The sequence below is a fragment of the Onychomys torridus genome, chromosome 3, assembly GCF_903995425.1.
Source record: "Onychomys torridus chromosome 3, mOncTor1.1, whole genome shotgun sequence".
NCBI lineage: Eukaryota > Metazoa > Chordata > Mammalia > Rodentia > Cricetidae > Onychomys > Onychomys torridus.
This window is the reverse complement of record NC_050445.1, coordinates 52,340,480-52,357,898: the sequence shown is the minus strand read 5'-3', so window position 1 is coordinate 52,357,898 and position 17,419 is coordinate 52,340,480. Positions and strand designations below refer to the sequence as shown.

Here is a 17,419-nt window from a genome sequence, read left to right as displayed (position 1 = left end):
ATTATCCTATCATCTGCAAATAGCAATACTTGGACTTCTTCCTTTCCAATTTGTATACCCTTGATCTCCTTTAGATGTTTTACTGCTCTAGCTATAACTTCAAGTAATATATTAAATAGATATGGGGAGAGTGGACAGTCTTGTCCTATTCCTGATTTGGAATTGCTTTAAGTTTCTCTCCATTTAATTTGATATTAGCTTGCTGTAAATTGCCTTTATTATGTTTAGGTATGTACCTTGTATCCCTGCTCTCTCCAAGACCTTTATCATGAAAGGGTGCTGGATTTTTTAAAAGACGTTTTCAGCATCTAATGAGATGATCATATGTTTGTTTATATGATGGGTTACATTGACAGTTTTTTGTTTTTGTTTTTAAACCGAACCATCCCTGCATCTCCGGGATGAAGCCTACTTGATCATGGTGAATGATTTTTTTTTAATGTGTTCTTGGATTCAATCTGCCAGTATTTTATTAAGTATTTTTGCATCAATGTTCATGAGGGAAATGGGTCTGTAATTCTCTTTCTTTGATGGGTCTTTGTGTGGTTTGGGTTTCAAGGTAATTGTGGCCTTATAAAAAGAATTTGGCAATGTTCCTTCTGTTTCTGTTGTGTGGAATAATTTGAGGAGTGTTGGTATTAACTCTTTTTTGAAACTCTGGTAGAATTCTGAGCTAAATCCATCTGGCCCTGGGACTTTTATTGGTTGGGAGACTTTTAATGACTGCTTCTATTGTCTTGGGGGTTATAGGTCAGTTTAAATTGTTTATCTGATCTTGTTTTGACTTTGGTGAGTGGTGTCTATTTAGAAATTGTCCATTTATTTTAGATTTAAAAAATATGGAACACTTTATGAATTTGTGTGTCCTTCTTGTGCAGGGGCCATGCTAATCCTCCTTGTATTATTTCAATTTTAGTTTATGTACTGCCAAAGTGAGCACAAGACTTACAGATTTTAACAAAAGGTGAGTGAATAGCATTAGAATGACCTTTGTGTGTGCTTATGTGCATGTTTGCCCATGTGTGTGTTTGTAAACATGTACATGGGTACAGGTGGTTGTGTGTGTCTGTGCTTGTGTGTTTGTATCTACATGTGTGTGTGTTCATGTATATGTGTGTACATGCATTTGTATATGCTTGTGCTAGTGTTTATGCATGTGTGAGCATGTGTAAACTGGCACGTGTGTGTGTGTGTGTGTGTGTGTGTGTGTGTGTGTGTGAGAGAGAGAGAGAGAGAGAGAGAGAGAGAGAGAGAGAGAGAGAGAGAGAGAGATTGAGATTTGGAGCATGGTATATCCTGTGAAAGCAAATTTGACCAAAACTTTTCATGGATAAAGTTCACTTTAAGTCTTTCTTTTTTTTCCCTGAAATTGTCTTGATGTTCTTTTGAGCAGAAGTTCCAGACTGTGCTTTGAACTGATCACTTAATCCTCATAAGAAGGCTTTGAGGTAAGTCCTTTCGTCACATCCTTTTACAAGAAAGTAACTGGGGATAAAGGGGTGATACCATTTGGCCACAGCCACGCCTGCAAACTAAATGGCTAGAATTGGGACTGCAGCAACCAGGCTCCAAACCTGAACCCTGCTCACCATGCCACAGTGGCTTGCCAAGCATCCATGGCTACCTTCTTCCCTTTCACAGACACTACAGCAGATCACCGTGTCAGTACCACATAAACGTGGTGGGTTCTTCATATTTGCTCTCTCATAGACAGTCTCCTCTAAGAATCTATAACCAGCCCTCATGGGGAAAGTCACACATCCTTGAGGATTTGCTGCACTGTGGGGTCATTCCTGGTGGGGAGGCCGGCAGCTTGCTATAGACAGAATGCTTTCTGTTCCTAGCAAAACTCTGATTGTGAGCTGGAAGCAAGAAGCCCTCTGCTGAGGTGCCAAGGAAAACACTCGAATTATGAAGTGTTTCTAACAAATGTTTCAGAGATTGTAAACGGGAAGTTTTCTAAATATCCAAGGAATCTGAAAGAAACCAGCCTGGACTGCAAGCTAGCTCTGCAGCCCAAGCTGTTTCAGAGAGTTTCCATTTTTTTTTTTTTTTCTCTGAAAGCCAGCACGACTGTGGCAGCGATGCCCGTTCATCAATTGCCCAATGACACCAACATTTTTTTTCTAAGACTGACTGATCCAAATAGTTTTACAGGTCTTTGATTTTGAAATATACGCAATTTTATATAATTTTGGCATCCTGTAGCAGCATTTCGAAGTGGAATCAAAGGTTTATCTTCATAAAGTTTATAATCATTCCACAAAGCTCAAGATGTTTGGCAGTGCTTGGAGACTTAAAAACAGTAATAAAAGGTTACCATGAGGAATTCAAAGCTGCCTTGTATGGTAATGCTGATTCAAAGCACCACATACTTCGGCATCCTAAATTCAACTGTGATTGGAGTGTTGGAACAGTACTATGATGCTGCAGTGAACTTCCCTGGCTTGCCATTTAACAAGGGGCAAGGAGTTTCAGAACAGTGACAGTGCCTCAAATTTTAGAGAAAGAGAAAGGAAGAAAAACGAAAGAAAGGGTATGGGAAGGAAAGCGACAGACAGACAGACAGACAGTCAGACACACACACACACACACACACACACACACATACACACACACACACAGTGGAGTGTTGCATTTGGGGATGATTTTATCATACATTTATCAGCTGTTCTTTGGTAACAACAGCTGCTCTGTGCCTTGCAACTGTAAACTGCTTTTTTTTTTTTTTTTTGGCCAACTTGGAATGCACACTGTATTCCTGCCAGGTCCAAGCCTACTCTAGATCTGTGATACCTCATACCTTGGTATGTCAAGCTCCTTAGTTGTTGGCAGCCAGCAGTAAAAGGGCTTTTCTTATGAATTACAGTTGATGAGGAGGTTGCATGATATACCCTAGCCCTGCCCCATAATCTGTATGGGATGCATTTCAATAGAAGACAATTAAAGTTTAGCTCAACAGTTGATTTCAAAGTCATTTTCAAGAATAGAGTGCCATTAAAACAAAACAAAACAAAAAAACTATACTGTGGAAAAGTCCATTCCTCAAACATTGTCTGGAGACAGGGACAGGAATTGAGCTGTTAAGCTAATGCTCTGAGGTTACTGATTAGAAAATAGCCAATTTTTGACCCCTTTAAATGACCTAGCTTTCTGACAGAGATAATAGAAATAGGTCAGTGATGCATTAAAGTGGAAAGCTGTGCCGTGAGAACACACAGGTACCACACACAGACAAAGCTTTTGGCTAATTTTCTTGAGCAAATCTAAAGTTGAATCATAGCTTCAACAGCAAAAAGCTAAGACTCTTACAAGATGAGGGCTATTTATGAAAGTCATAGAGAGATGTGAGAATGTTGCTCACAACCACATTCTTTACAGGTTTACCCTAAGCTGAAAATGTCGGTTTGTTGATCAGCAAAGTGCCCTTATGCAGCAAAGTCAATTATGACTAGCCGTCACATTTGAAATTTCATTTCAGAGGAAATAGATACATTGTGCTTTTCAGATGTTGCTTTTTTGCTTTTGAATTTCATGAATACTAACATATCTGAAAATTTTAAAATATATAATGAAGGCATTTTGAATGAGCAAGAAAGCAGAAAATTTGTGGCTATAGCATTAAAAGTTTCTCTAAAAGATATGTGCAATGAAATCACATAGTCTACCAAATCATAGAGAATTACTAGTTTTTCAGAAATGTAGAATATACATATGCCACAAATTTCTCTCTCACTGTCAAGCAATAATATAAACATACCCTCTTTTTTTCTTTCATTTCTTTTCTTTTTATTTCCTATTTGTTTTTCAAGACAGGGTTTCTCTGTGTAGCCCTGGCTGTTCTGGAATTTGCTCTGTAGACCAGGCTGGCCTGGGACTTATAGAAACTTGCCTGTCTCTGCCTCACAAGTGCTGGGATTAAAGTCATGTGCCACCACACCTAGTGAACATGCCCTCTTAATTTGTGAATCTTACAATGTTTTTAGAATGAAGTATGCATGATGCCTACTGGTTTGGGTTATTATTCAAAGGAAAAAGTCAAGTTCTTTTGTAGCTGGAGAGTTTTCTCTCTGGGTCCCACCAAGCCCCGGCAGTCTGATAGCCCACTTATAAAATAAACACACCGACACTTATATTATTTAAATTGTTTGGCCCAATGGCTCATGCTTCTTGTTATCTACTTCTTCTATCTTAAATTAACCCATTTCTATTAATCTATACTTTGTCATGTGGCTTGTGGCTTACTGGTACCTCACATCTTCCTTGTCATGGCAGCGGCTGGCAGTATCTCCCTGCCTCAGCCTTCCACTTCCCCCAATTCTCTTTTCTGCTTGTCCCGCCTATACTTTCTGCCTGGCTACTGGCCAATCAGTGTTTTATTTATTAACCAGTCAGAGCAACACATTTGACATACAGAATATCCCACAGCATTCTTTCCCTCTCCTCACTTATAACAAATATTTCAAAAGGTACCCATGTGGTATGTGAAGAGAGACATGAAAAGCAATCTTCAGGTAATTATAATGCTGACTTGATTGGAACATCCCTTCAGAGCCAATAATGTGACATCACCAGGTATAACTGATATCAACAGACCCATCAGATAGCACTCTAATGGCAGGCAGAAAAATATCAGGTCTGTGTTTATTCATTTCTTTAACCAACAGGCCTCTCAGAGTTCTAAGAACTGTGATAACATTTGCTGGGGATGTCTTTCTGTATACTGTGAATGTGTTGCTCTGATTGATTGATAAATAAAATGCTGATTGGCTAGTGGCCAGGCAGGAAATATAGTATAGGCAGGATAAGCAGAGAGGAGAATTCTGGGAGCAGGAAGGCTGAGTCAGAGGAGTTGCCAGCCAGACACAGAAGAAGCGAGATGTAAAAGTACTGGTAAGCTACAAGCCACGTGGCAACTTATAGATAAATAGAAATGGGTTAATTTAAGATATTAGAACAGTTAGCAAAAGCCTTCCACAGCCATACAGTTTATAAGTAATATAAGTCTCTGTGTTTTTACTTGGGTCCAAGTGGCTGGCTGCAGGGTCACAGGAGCTAAACAGAACCAGGAAAACTTTAGCTACAAACATTTGTACAGTGTACATCAAGCATATGAGCTCAAGACACTTAGCATTTGGAGAAAGAAGCAGATACATAATCAGTTAATTATCATAGAATATTGTCTTACTGCTTATATCCTCCCCAATTCTTGTGCAGACATGGTCTCTTCTAGAGGAGTAAGAGGTTATGAGAGTAAAGACTTCATCATTCTTACAAAGGAGGCCTACAAGGTCATCTGCTACTGAGTAGGAAAGTTGGCTGTCAATGAGGAAGTGAACCCTTATCAGACCTGGAGACTTCTGGCACCTTGATTTTGTGCTTTCAGCTTCAAAACTGTGAGAACTAAATTTCCATGTTTTATAAGCCTACCAGTCTATGACATTTAGTTATAGTAGTCTCAGTAGACTTAGACAACACATGAATCCTCAGAAGAAGGAAAGAAAGAAAGAAAAGGGAGGGAAGGAAGGAAGGAAGGAAGGAAGGAAGGAAGGAAGGAAGGAAGGAAGGAAGGAAGAGACATCAAATGGAAAATCAATGTTGGAGCTGGATCTGTAAACAGGAGTCTGGGTGACCAGAAGGAAAAAGGCAGCAGAGTGGACATGCTGGCATCATAGTCATGCAAACAGAAGTATTATGTGTTCAGTAACAAGACCTGAGTGTGCATGTGACCCAGGAGGAGGAGGAATTTGACTGATGGAAGAGAAGGAGCAATGCAGGGAGAGGAGCAGCCTGTGAGCTGGTGAAGAAGAGAAAGCATGAGGAAGACAGTCTCAGCAGTGCACTGCACAGTTGTGCTTTCCAAAGTGTCCTTCACAGAATGGCTTTACTTTACAAAGGCTTCACTGATTGCCTTCTTAAGTTACTTACAGTGAACTGACAAGGAAAGGGTTTTTCTCAAGCTCATTTAAGAAATTCTGAATGTATTGCCCATATAATTTCTGTGTCTAATATGTAATATATAGTATGCAAGGTATTACAATAATGACAGCTCCCCATGCTAAATTGACCTTCCTGCACAGGTTATCATGAAGCATTAGTGTAGCATGTATGGTACTATAAACAGCAGAGTAGAATTGAAGATCATATTCACTAAAGGGCGAGGAAAGTCTCAGGAAGGTTTCAATTTCAGAAATTCAAGTTTGGCAAGGCTAAAAGGGTACTTGGAAGACTAAGTTGGGGAATGGACGTCTAGGGAAAGCCCATGTGAATGGCATAGAAAGTCTGAATCTGATACATCTTCAGAATTCACAGGACTAAATGGTTAATTAATGGAGAATGGAGAGTTGAATGGGAGTGTAAATGATGAAGTAATGAAGTCATCAAAAATAACATCATTGTGGTACTGAGACAAGCTGATGGTAAAGGAGCTCTCAATATGGTGCATTGACAAGGTCATCACACCACTACAGACTATGAACTATGGGGATAAGCTAACATTTACTTGGAAAGCATTCTGAAAAAAAGAATTCAATGGGTTATGCTCTTAAAAGCTATTGATGTAGTGAAGGCCAAGGAAGGTTCAAGAAGTAAGGTGACAAAGAGATGGGAAAGCTAAGTACAGGTGTGATTCTTCATGGCATCTTACACCTGCAAAATATGTGCTGTAGTAGACATTGAAGAAGACTATAATATTTTAAAATAGTTCTTACGAGTTTGATGTCAGTTTTATATTACAGTCATTTTACTATATTAATTTTAGAGGATGTTATTATTCTTGGAAAGTAGCAACAAAATAGTTAAGCAATATGTGGAGCATAAAGCCTATAAATTCTCCCAAACAGAATAAAAATATGCAATATATATATATATATATATATATATATATATATATATATATATACATATAAATGTATACTACATATTTCATGTGGCAAATTTCAAGAAAGAGAGAAAGACAATAATAAGGCAAACATGGTATGTTAAAACATGAAATTTTAAAATCTGGTTAAGACCAGGATTTGTGGTCTTGCCTTTAATCCCAGCACTCAGGAGACAGAGGTGGATAAATTAATCACATTAGTAATTAACTCTGAGTCACCAGTAATGCATCAATGTCACATTAAGGAAAAGAAATAAAAGAACTTCCTCTTGGAATCATTTAACTAAGAGAAAGTCCAAATTTGAATTCTCTACTTCATGTTCCCTGTGTCTTCTGTCCTTTTTCTGTTATATGAGTCTGAATCTGTGCCTGCCTGAAGAAGGCTGTCTTGTGAATCTCTCTGTCCCTGTCCTTGTATCTGTCTCTGTGTCTGTGTTTGTCTCTATATGTCTCTGTGTGTCTATTCCTAACAAAGGTCTCTGTGGAATGATACAGAAAGCATCACATGGATAAAATGGATCACTTCACAGAAATGCTTAACAGAGTTTTACAAGGGATTAAATCACTGCCTCCAACTGACCTAGATAATGAGCAGTATTACAAACACCAGTATTCATCAACCAATATCTAAATGATGTGTTCAACATTTATGGTGGACATCCATTTTAAAAGATTGCTTTCCACCTCTCTATTTGCTGCTTTTAGCAACTGATACACATGCATTACTCTGGGTCAGGGCATGAATGTAGTCGCAAGTTTTCCTACGTCCAGACCAGCCAGTGGTCAGGACAAATCTCTCCCACTTGCATCCCCCAAGTAAACACACAGAGGCTTATATTAATTATAGCTGGTTTGCCATTAGCTCGGGCTTATTACTGACTAGCTCTTTTTTCTTTTTTTTTTTTCTCTTTTTCTTTTTTCTTTTCTTTTTTTTTTTTGAGACAGGGTTTCTCTGTGTAGCTTTGTGCCTTTCCTGGAACTAGCTTTGTAGACCAGGCTGGCCTCAAACTCACAGAGATCTGCCTGCCTCTGCCTCCTGAGTGCTGGGATTAAAGGTGTTGTGCACCACCAACGCCTGGCCTGACTAGCTCTTACACTTAAATGAACCCATGATTTTTAATCTGTTTAGTCACATGACTTGATACCTTTTCTCAGTTCTGCCTTGTCATCTTGCTTCCTCTGTGTCTGGCTGGTGATTCTTGACTCAGTCCTTCCTCTTCTCAGAATTCTCCTCATCTGTTTGCCCAGCCTATACTTCCTACCTGGCTACTGGCCAATCAGCGTTTTGTTAAACCAGTATATAAGGGCATTATCCCACAGCATATGGAAGAATATGTAATTTAAGGTTATATCTAAGAAATTAACTTAAGTTGTAAAAGTTTATTACATGAGAAATACAAGGCAACTAAGGTTGGTTGCTACATTGTTCTCTTAAAGTCGGGTTAAACACCCAAGCTTTGGCATTTCTTTAAAAAAAAAAAAAGTAACTGAGCAACCCCATTGTGACATCTTTTTTTAATATTTATTTTATGTTGATATGCATTTGTGACTGCATGAGATGTATACTACATACATGTAAGTGTCTTTGGAAGCCAGAAAGTATCAGATCCCCCATACCTGGATCTTGTGGTGTGAACTGGCCACCTGACATAGGTTCTGGGAACTGATCCTTCATGAGACAGTAAGTGCTCTTAACTGCAGAGCCATCTCTCCAGCCCTAAGATTTATTTAAGAATCAAATCAACAAGTACAAAATGTGATGATTCTGTCACTTCCACTTGCAGTGCTGGGTTCAGAAACAGAATAGACAGGCCTGGAGACATGAATCTGAGTGGGGGAGGGATTAGCTGTATCTGGATGTGTTTCTTCAGAGTGCCATGTCATACTGAGGGAGGCATGCCGGGAAAGCATGGCCAGAGTTCATGAAAGAAGGGGTGTTGAAGTCTGAGATTTTCACAGATAGCTCTACATTGATACCCTCTCCTTGCTAATAGTTTTAATGAGATGACATCTTTTTGTTCAAACTGCCTTCCACAACGAACTGCTAGTCTTAGGGGAGGATTCATGGGGATATGGCTTTACTACAGTTTTTAGAAATGACCTAGCCTCTCCTGAAAATGGAACTGACACAAAAGGCACGACTTACTCTCTATGCAATGGTTATTAGGGTCCAATAACTACAATTTGCTCTTCTAGACACAAATGGAAGTAAAGGGAAGTTAATATGTGGTCTCAACATCAGTTGAAAATGATAACATATCCGGTAAGGATTTAAAATTCTCTGAGAAAATCACCCTCATCCTTTCAACTTTCCCAAACTTCACGATCTACAAAGACTTGTATTCCAGGAGCCAGTTTGGATACAAGTTTGATTAAGATAAACAACACTACACTGAAAACACTTGATTTAATACAGACTGCCCTTTTACCTGAAGCTAATTTCATTAGAAAAGGAGCGAGCATTAATGCCAAAGGAGATTGCACTAGTTAGGCTAAGCAAATGTTGGATTTTCCAAACTCCCTGGGTACAAAATCGAACAGACTTGAAGTGTTTTGTTGAAATAAATATTATCTCAATCTGTGCACATAGGCAGTTTCCACTTTTTCCAAGGCCAAGTGGTGGATATTCTTGCATGAATCATTTGTTGCAAAATGCCAGAGATACCTTACCACCCGTCTGTGACTCACACTAGCATGTAAACATCTCATGCACAGTTTATTTCCACTTCTTGGAGCAATTATTGGAGTAAAGCAGAGCAATTTTTCTGCTGTCTTTACTGAATTTAGATGCTGTTCAAATTATATCAAGATGAGTATCTGGCTATGCTGGCTGGGTTTGATTATGACTGCTTCTTTAGAAATGATCTTGAATGAGGTCCTATTCCTTTTGAGCCTTGCTTATCCATCTATAAAATGGATCAATGAAAACATCTTGAGTTTGGTCACATGTTTGCATGTGCCTTATGAAGAGGAAAACTAACTCCATCCACCCAGGTAAACAGTGCCATCATCTCCTGATCTGTTTCAGGACCAGTGGAATCCATATGCCAGTCATCACTGCAGTTCAAGAGGTTTTGAAAAAGCTGTTTACTACCTAATTTTAAAATATCAATTGTATATTTTAGCATTTTCTTTGTAACAGTTTTCAATACCTTATGACCACAGGTCTTCCTCTGAAAAAAATCCCCCCTTGGTTCCTTGAATGTGCAAACTGAAGGTAAGAATGCTCATGCTATGTGTGAATATGAGAGTGTGCAGATCCATGCACACCACCATCAAGTCCAAATTAAAACCATACAGCAGAAAATTCACTCTGTACAGTCTGTTAAAATATTCAGTGTGTGTGATTTGCAAGAAAGCTTTGAGGAAGTGTTATTTCCCAGCATGGCCTCTTCTGAACAGTTTTAACCAAACAGAGGTCACCTAAGTAGCAGCTCTTATCAGAAGACCAGGTAATTCAAGTCCATCTCAGCATGATCTTGGAAGACTACCCATTTAGATGGCCAATGTGATCTCTCTGAACCAAATAAAATATGTATACTTAGTTTTACATCCAGTTATATCTTACAGGAAAGAACAATTCCAAAGGCATGTTCAGGAAAGAGAGATTATGGAGACAAGGGTATAATAATTGAGTGCTGGCTCATAGAGCTCAGAGGAAGGAACCACAGAGAGCCAACAGTCACTTTTGTGGATTGCAGGTAATTTCTCAAAACACTTGCTGATTCTCAAAAAGAACGATGTCAGAGACTCAATATAATTAAGCTCAGTGCTAAGGATGTAGCTCAGTGGTAGAGAAAGGAGAGCGACAAAGAGAGAGAGAGAGATCACATGTCAAATTGTGAAGATATCTGTGCACTTTCCACATCCACTATCATTGCTCCATTGTTTTAAGACTATGGGTATTCTGGTTATCCAAAAAACGGTTCCAGTATACCAAAGTTGAGTTTTAGTACTATATACATTCTTGATTTTGCTTTTCTCGCCTTTTTATACAATATTTTTCTGCTTAAAACTTTGCTTATTTGGCTTTGTAATTTTCTTCTTAATGTTAGTCTATTACTTTATGTCATATTCTTTTTTAATTATATTTTGCAAATAATAAACTTTAAACCACTATTGTAAAATTATCTTCTTCCAGACTGAGTTCTTCCTTTCATCTTCTGTTTGCCATGGTCCTCATCTATAGAGCTCTTTAGAGTGAAGGATTTGTTGTATATTCAACTCTTGCAAACTTCTCCGGCTCTGCGTGTGTTGGCATGAGGCCCTAGCAAAACCCTCCTGGGGTATCTTATCAGTCCACATCTCTTTCTGGGACATGTTACTGAAGAGTGTCAGTCATCATTTGTGCTTTGTTTCTGAAAGGTAAGATTAGGGCTATAACACAGTGCCACAACAAAATCCATTCACTCATGCAATGTGTATTCTAGAGTCTCAGCTGGTGTCACCCAGCTTTCAGTTTAGAGTAGCAAGCAGCACAGACCCAAGGTGGAACCCATGTGTATCAGCTTCTGGGGAGATAAGACTACAATGAATGAAGAAGAGAACATACATAAGACCCAGACTGTGAGAGTTCTGAGTGCAGGCCAAGGTGACTAGTGAGGAGTAGATGAGAAGAATGGACGGCAGTAAGGTCAGAGGTGTAGAAGCCAGGGCACAGAGGCCCAGGCAGGAATTTCTAAGGCCCTGAGCTTTGACTTGGAGGACTAGGAGAAACCATCTATGGTTGTGTTAACAGATAGAGGAGTGATGATTGTTTTCTGACAGGATTTATTTTTAGAGTTATTGTCTCTTACATTATCACTTTTCAACTTGATGGACAGAGTTTGTACCATCCTCTTGTTATGTGGCTGCTGGGAAATTTCTTCTTCCTCTTTCATTTTGTTAGGTGTTAGGAGAAATTAAAGCTATTCCTGCGGGTTCTGGCCCTCTCTTCCTCCTCCACCTAGGGGGCCATGATTTTTATTTCCACTGTGCTTCCATTTTGGTGGCTCTCAGGAAGGGCCTCACTCACAGTCACCTTCCGGTCTTTGTCACAGTGGGCTGTGCCCTGTGCCTCTACAGCACTGCTCAGAGACGCACTAGCCCAGCTGCAGTTTACTGGAGCCTTGGCTTCCAGGATCCTGGTAGTGGGAACCTGCATGGTAATGCGTCACAGCTCCTTTGTTTGACTGTATCGTTCACAGCTGTATGGTTCTTTGTTTAGCACTAACCTTTTGCAGAGTTGGAAATGTGTGTAAGAAATAGTTGTAGACTTATTTTTAAAGATTACAATAGAGATATCAGGCTGGTGAGATCTCTCAGCAGGTAGAAGCCAGATGACTTGAGTTGGACCCGAGTTGTTCCCTGTTCCACAGGGACCATGTCATGGAAGGAGAACAAGAGTCTGACCATTTTTCTTCCCACTTCCATGTGCCACACACATGTGCACGTGCATGTGACACATAAAAAGGCATAATAATATCATTATGCATCATATCTTTAATTGTCTTTCACAGGAGAAAAAAATGATGGTAAATTTGCAAAGCAATGTTTCATTGACACCAAGGGAAGGAATTCAAGCCTTTTAAACTAGCAAGGGCTGGGGGTGGTGGTGTGCACCTTTAATCCCAGCACTTAGGAGGCAGGGCCAGGCGGATCTCTGTGAGTTCGAAGCCAGTCTGGTCTACAGAGAAAGATTCAGGACAGGCACCAAAACTATACAGAGAAACCCTGTCTCAAAAAAACAAAACAAAACAAAAAGCCAACCAACCAACCAAACAGAAAACTAGCAAGGAATTATCTTAGTTACTGAGCATGGACATGAAGATTCTTGAATATTTGGAGAATAAAAAGATGGATTTATATAAAAAGTTACTAGGAGACTTTAAATGTATTTGTTTCAGTAAAAGAATGAAAGGAATTCAGAAAGCTGGGCTCAGCTCAGTAACAAAGACCTGAAAGGGGTGTGGGTGCCAGAGGAGGCAGGGATCCTTGGAGATCACTAGTCTGCTCATTAGATGGACAGCTTAGTAGAATCATAGAGAGCCTGTCTAAAATAATAAAGTGTAGAGTGATAGGAGATGACATCAACCTCTGGCTTCTACATTTGCACGAGTGCATACAAACGCACATACACACACACACACACACACACACACACACACACACTCACTCACACACACACACATACACACACACATGAATATGTCCAAGAATTTGGAATCTGAGATTGGAAATAATTGACCCGAGCAGAATGAACTATATCAGACTCACTTAAATCTGGTTCAATTAAATTTGAGCTTAATATGAGTCATTGAGTGACTGGAAGCATCTTGAGAAACTATGGCTTGCATATGGAAGAATTTTAATAGCTATTTCCCAAAATTTTACAATAATCTCAAAAGTTTATGCAGTAGTCCAAATAGCAAGATGGAAAGGAAGAGTTTCCAAAGTAATGAGAGAAGCAACGTTTTCATTCATTACATTTCTACATTTCTAAATCACTAGCATATGAAGAGGTCAAAAATGGGCAAGCAAAAATCATGAGAAAAAGTAGGAGTGTCCGAGAGTTAGCAAATGAAAGTATTACGTTCTCATAGTTTTCTGAAGTTGATAATGTTTCTAAGCTCTTCAAGTTTTTAGCTAGTCCTTATTTCCTTTTAATTTTCTTATCATACATTTATTTTTACATTTTGCTTTTGTTACTTTGGATTCCTAACAGGATTACCTTCGTCTACCATCAGCCTCAAGCATTACAAAAGGTAGGTGTTTCCCCTTTGGTCACACAACTTCAGTGATGAAGGGAAGTATGTGGGGACATTTAAAAGGAGAGTGGCTTTTTATTTCCTCACCTCAATGTAAATGCGCATGAATCTAATGAATAAAGAGGCTGCAGAAGTTGTTAAATCAATATGTGTCTCTGTTTCTGTGTCAGGAGGGCCAGGAGAGAAGAGGACCAAGGTGAACGTGGGCAACATGCTAGTTGGCACAAAGAATGGAAACACTTCCCATTGTGCAACACGGAAGAGTCAAAGAATGAAGAAGACAAAACAAAAGCCACGAAATCAAAACTTTGTGATCTCCTAACGGGAGAGAATGAAGGTGCTGTGTAGTTGACTCAAAAAGGCTTACCACTCTTGTGGCTGAGGATCATCAGTGCGTCTAACCTTCCCCAGCTCCATAGCCTGCTTCTACACTAGAATGTCCCTTTTCTCAATAAAGGTATCTATTTCTATCACTCTTTATATTCCCTGGTCCAATTCCCTGTTCCTGGGTAGAAGAACTGGGAAACCTCAGAGTTTGCCCTCCAGACTCTGTATGCCTACAGCCCTCCGCTCACGTCCTCCAACTATGAGGGAGAGTTTCCCTGTCACCTTAGTTGGGCAAGAAAGGCTTCCAGACTATCAGAGCAGGACCCTGTCATATCCTCTGGAACTAGACCATCTGACATCCCTTGGAGATTTCCAGTGTCTATAGCTCCTGCTTTCTGTCCATACAGCTATGCTTTCCAGAGAGGCCAGTGTAACTGGTGAATTTCTCATGATCCTACTTGGGAAGCTGCAAAAACTCCATGCAAGGAAATTTCTGGGTAGGTAAAAAGACCACCAAAGAGAAGCCATAAAAACTTACAGCCAGCAAATTGTGGAGATCCAGTGAGAGACCTCATCTCAAAAAATAATGTGAGAGTAACTGACAAGGACTCCTAAAACTAGCATGAGCCTCCACCAAGTGTGCATGAGCACCATCCCATGAATGGAAATCTTAGTGAAAGCTTGCACACACCAAGTACATACAACACACACACACACACACACACACACACACACACACACACACATACACACACAAAACAAAAATAACAAAAACAAACAAACAACAACGACAAAACCATCCATTTTATTTTGTAAGTTTTAGAACTGAAAGAGTTCCCAGAAGTGGTAAGTTCCCTGGCTAAGATAGTACAGGTCTGACATGCTGTGAAATGACCCAGTCTGAATATTTCAACTTTAAAATAAAATATTTCTGATACTAGTCTGTCTTGTTTCTTGACTACCCCTCAGAAACAGTTCATTCTTTCTTTATACTTTCTGATTTTTCCAAATTTGGGTTACATTTAACACATATTTTTTGAAAGAGATAAGATTTTCTGAGTACTTCAAGCTTTCACACAAGTTAATTTAATTGGATTGCTTCTATCTTATACTCTAACCAGAATCTCAATAAAGGGTGTTGCAAATGATAGGCAGAAAGTGGGAGAGAGTGAAATGATGAAGGAGGATATTTTAGCACTTGGACACTGTATGGGAAAGCTGTCCTGATGTCTTCCCTTGGCTGTAGGAGGCTTAGAGACAAGACGCAAAGAACTCTCAGTAGAAGATGACTCCATTGCCAAAGGATATTTATAAGATCACTGCCACTAATGAGTATGTGTAAAGTGTACTCAAAACTAAATTCGAAACACTGCTAAGTATCAACTTATACATGTGATCACATCAATCCAACCACAGACCTGAACAATACATGTATGTTTTTCCCCATACAAGTAAGTGGATGTTGAGCAACTCCCCTGGTTTCTACTTCATTAAACAACCATCTGAAATAAGCTGAATATTGCTAGGATCATCCCTATATTCAATGGGGGAAACATTCCCATTTAATTTCATGAAATATGGACTTATTTTAGCACTTAGAAGTATAAATAGAAATCTACACTTATACTTCCATGGATTACATTTTATTTTCTTCCAAGTCCCCTGGTAAGGGCTCAGAGGATAAAGAAACAAATGATCCTGTAGTCAAGGAAAAGCTGGCAGTCGAAACCATGTGATTCCTACTCAAACTCCTCACTAGTGCTTGTTAATTCATAAGAAAATCTAGTTCCCTTCTGGTTCCCATGTTCTATTTTGCTTTATTCTAAAAATTAAGAATATCTCCATGATTTTTACTTGGTCTCTTCAAGGTGACAGTCCCTCACTACTTTAGTTTTCATATGGATATGGCTTGGGTGTTTTCCAAGACCATTGTGACTAGAGGCATGGTGTCCACGGTGTAGGCACTGGCAGGTAACGTGGGCCATTTAAAAGGTGGAGCCTCGGGCTGGGCAAACAGCTCCGTGAGATGATTACCATGAGACCACAAGGATTAGGGTCTGAGGCACTCCAGTCTAGAGTTTGAGGAACCCATGTGAGAAGCTGGGAGAGGTGGCATGTATTCATAATCCCAGTGTTCAGAGGCTGAGACAGGCAGCTCTCTGGATCTTTCTGGCCAGCCACTCTAGCCTAATCAGTGAGCCCCAGTCCCAGTGAGAGACCCTGTCCAAGAACAAACAAACAAAAAAACAAAACAAAACAAAAGAAGGGCCAGGTGGATGTCTCCTGAAGAATGACACCTAAGTTGACCTCTGACCTCCATACGCATGTGCACACACATGAACATGCACAAATACTTGTACACACTCATATGCATGTAAATACATAAACAGCCATCACTAGCAAATTCAACAGGGCCTAGTGGGAAACCCTTAGGTCATTAGGGCCATGGAATGTAGTTTTCATCTGGTGACTTGAGTTTGTATGAGGCAATTGTGATCAAAGGATCAAGCCTGGCTCTTCCTAGCCCATCTGACCCTAGTTCAACACAGAATCACTTATTTGTTCTACACACTTTCTCCACGACTGTTATCCAAGCCATGAGATGATTCAGCAAAGGCTTAGCCTTGCTCTCCAACCTGCTCCATGCCATTTAGACTTTGAACTTCGAAAACTATAAGCTAAGTAACACTCTTGCTATTCTCACATTTCTTGTGCCAAGTGTTTCATTGTAATGATGCAGAGCTAATGAGTGCGACGTGGTCTGGGTTCACTGTAGCTGTGATTCCAGCCTGGGTGCTGAATGACCATACTGTAGTTAGAGAGCTTCTCTCCAGCCCCCACCAAGCCCTATTATGGCTATAATAGGAAAAAAGGGTAGATTAAAAAACTTACTTCTAAAGAGCAGAGGAAACTGCCAGACATTCTACAGGACACTAAAAAAAGTGACCAAGAGATTCTAGACCTGTGGGCTGAAGACAAATGCCCCAACTTTACAAAGGAACATTAGGTGACTGTCCAGGCTGCCAGCTGTCTCTGCCTACCCTACAAGACTCCCAAAAGTTGCTTGCATCCTTCTCCTGGTTCTCAGGTAATATGATATCCTTCTGAGGTCTTTGATATGGTTGAAGACTAGATAGTTATAATTTCCTCAATTATGATAAAAGATAACTTAGATATGAAACCTTAGACTCAAAAATATAAGATAGATAGGATATTTTCTTTAATATTGTAACTGTAATTCTTGCTTGATAATTGTTTTGTTATCTGAAATTTTACTATATAAAAGTTAAAACCTTGCTTCTTGAAAAAAAAAAGAAAAGGGGAAATGCTGTGGGATGTTCTGTATGTCAAATGATTGGTTAAAATAAATAAAGTGCTAATTGGTCAGTAGCCAGGCAGGAAGGATAGGGTAGGCGGGAAAAGGAAGAGGAGAATTCTGGGAAGTGAAGGCTGGGGCAGGAGAGAC

The 17,419-nt window shown here is 39.6% G+C and overlaps 1 non-coding gene across 1 annotated transcript; it reads right to left on the bottom strand.

The window, feature by feature from the left end:
• Nucleotides 1-833: 833 nt before the first annotated feature.
• On the bottom strand, nucleotides 834-940 carry LOC118580917. Its single transcript, XR_004944579.1, has one exon. It is a non-coding gene; the product is annotated as a U6 spliceosomal RNA (small nuclear RNA).
• Nucleotides 941-17,419: the final 16,479 nt, after the last annotated feature.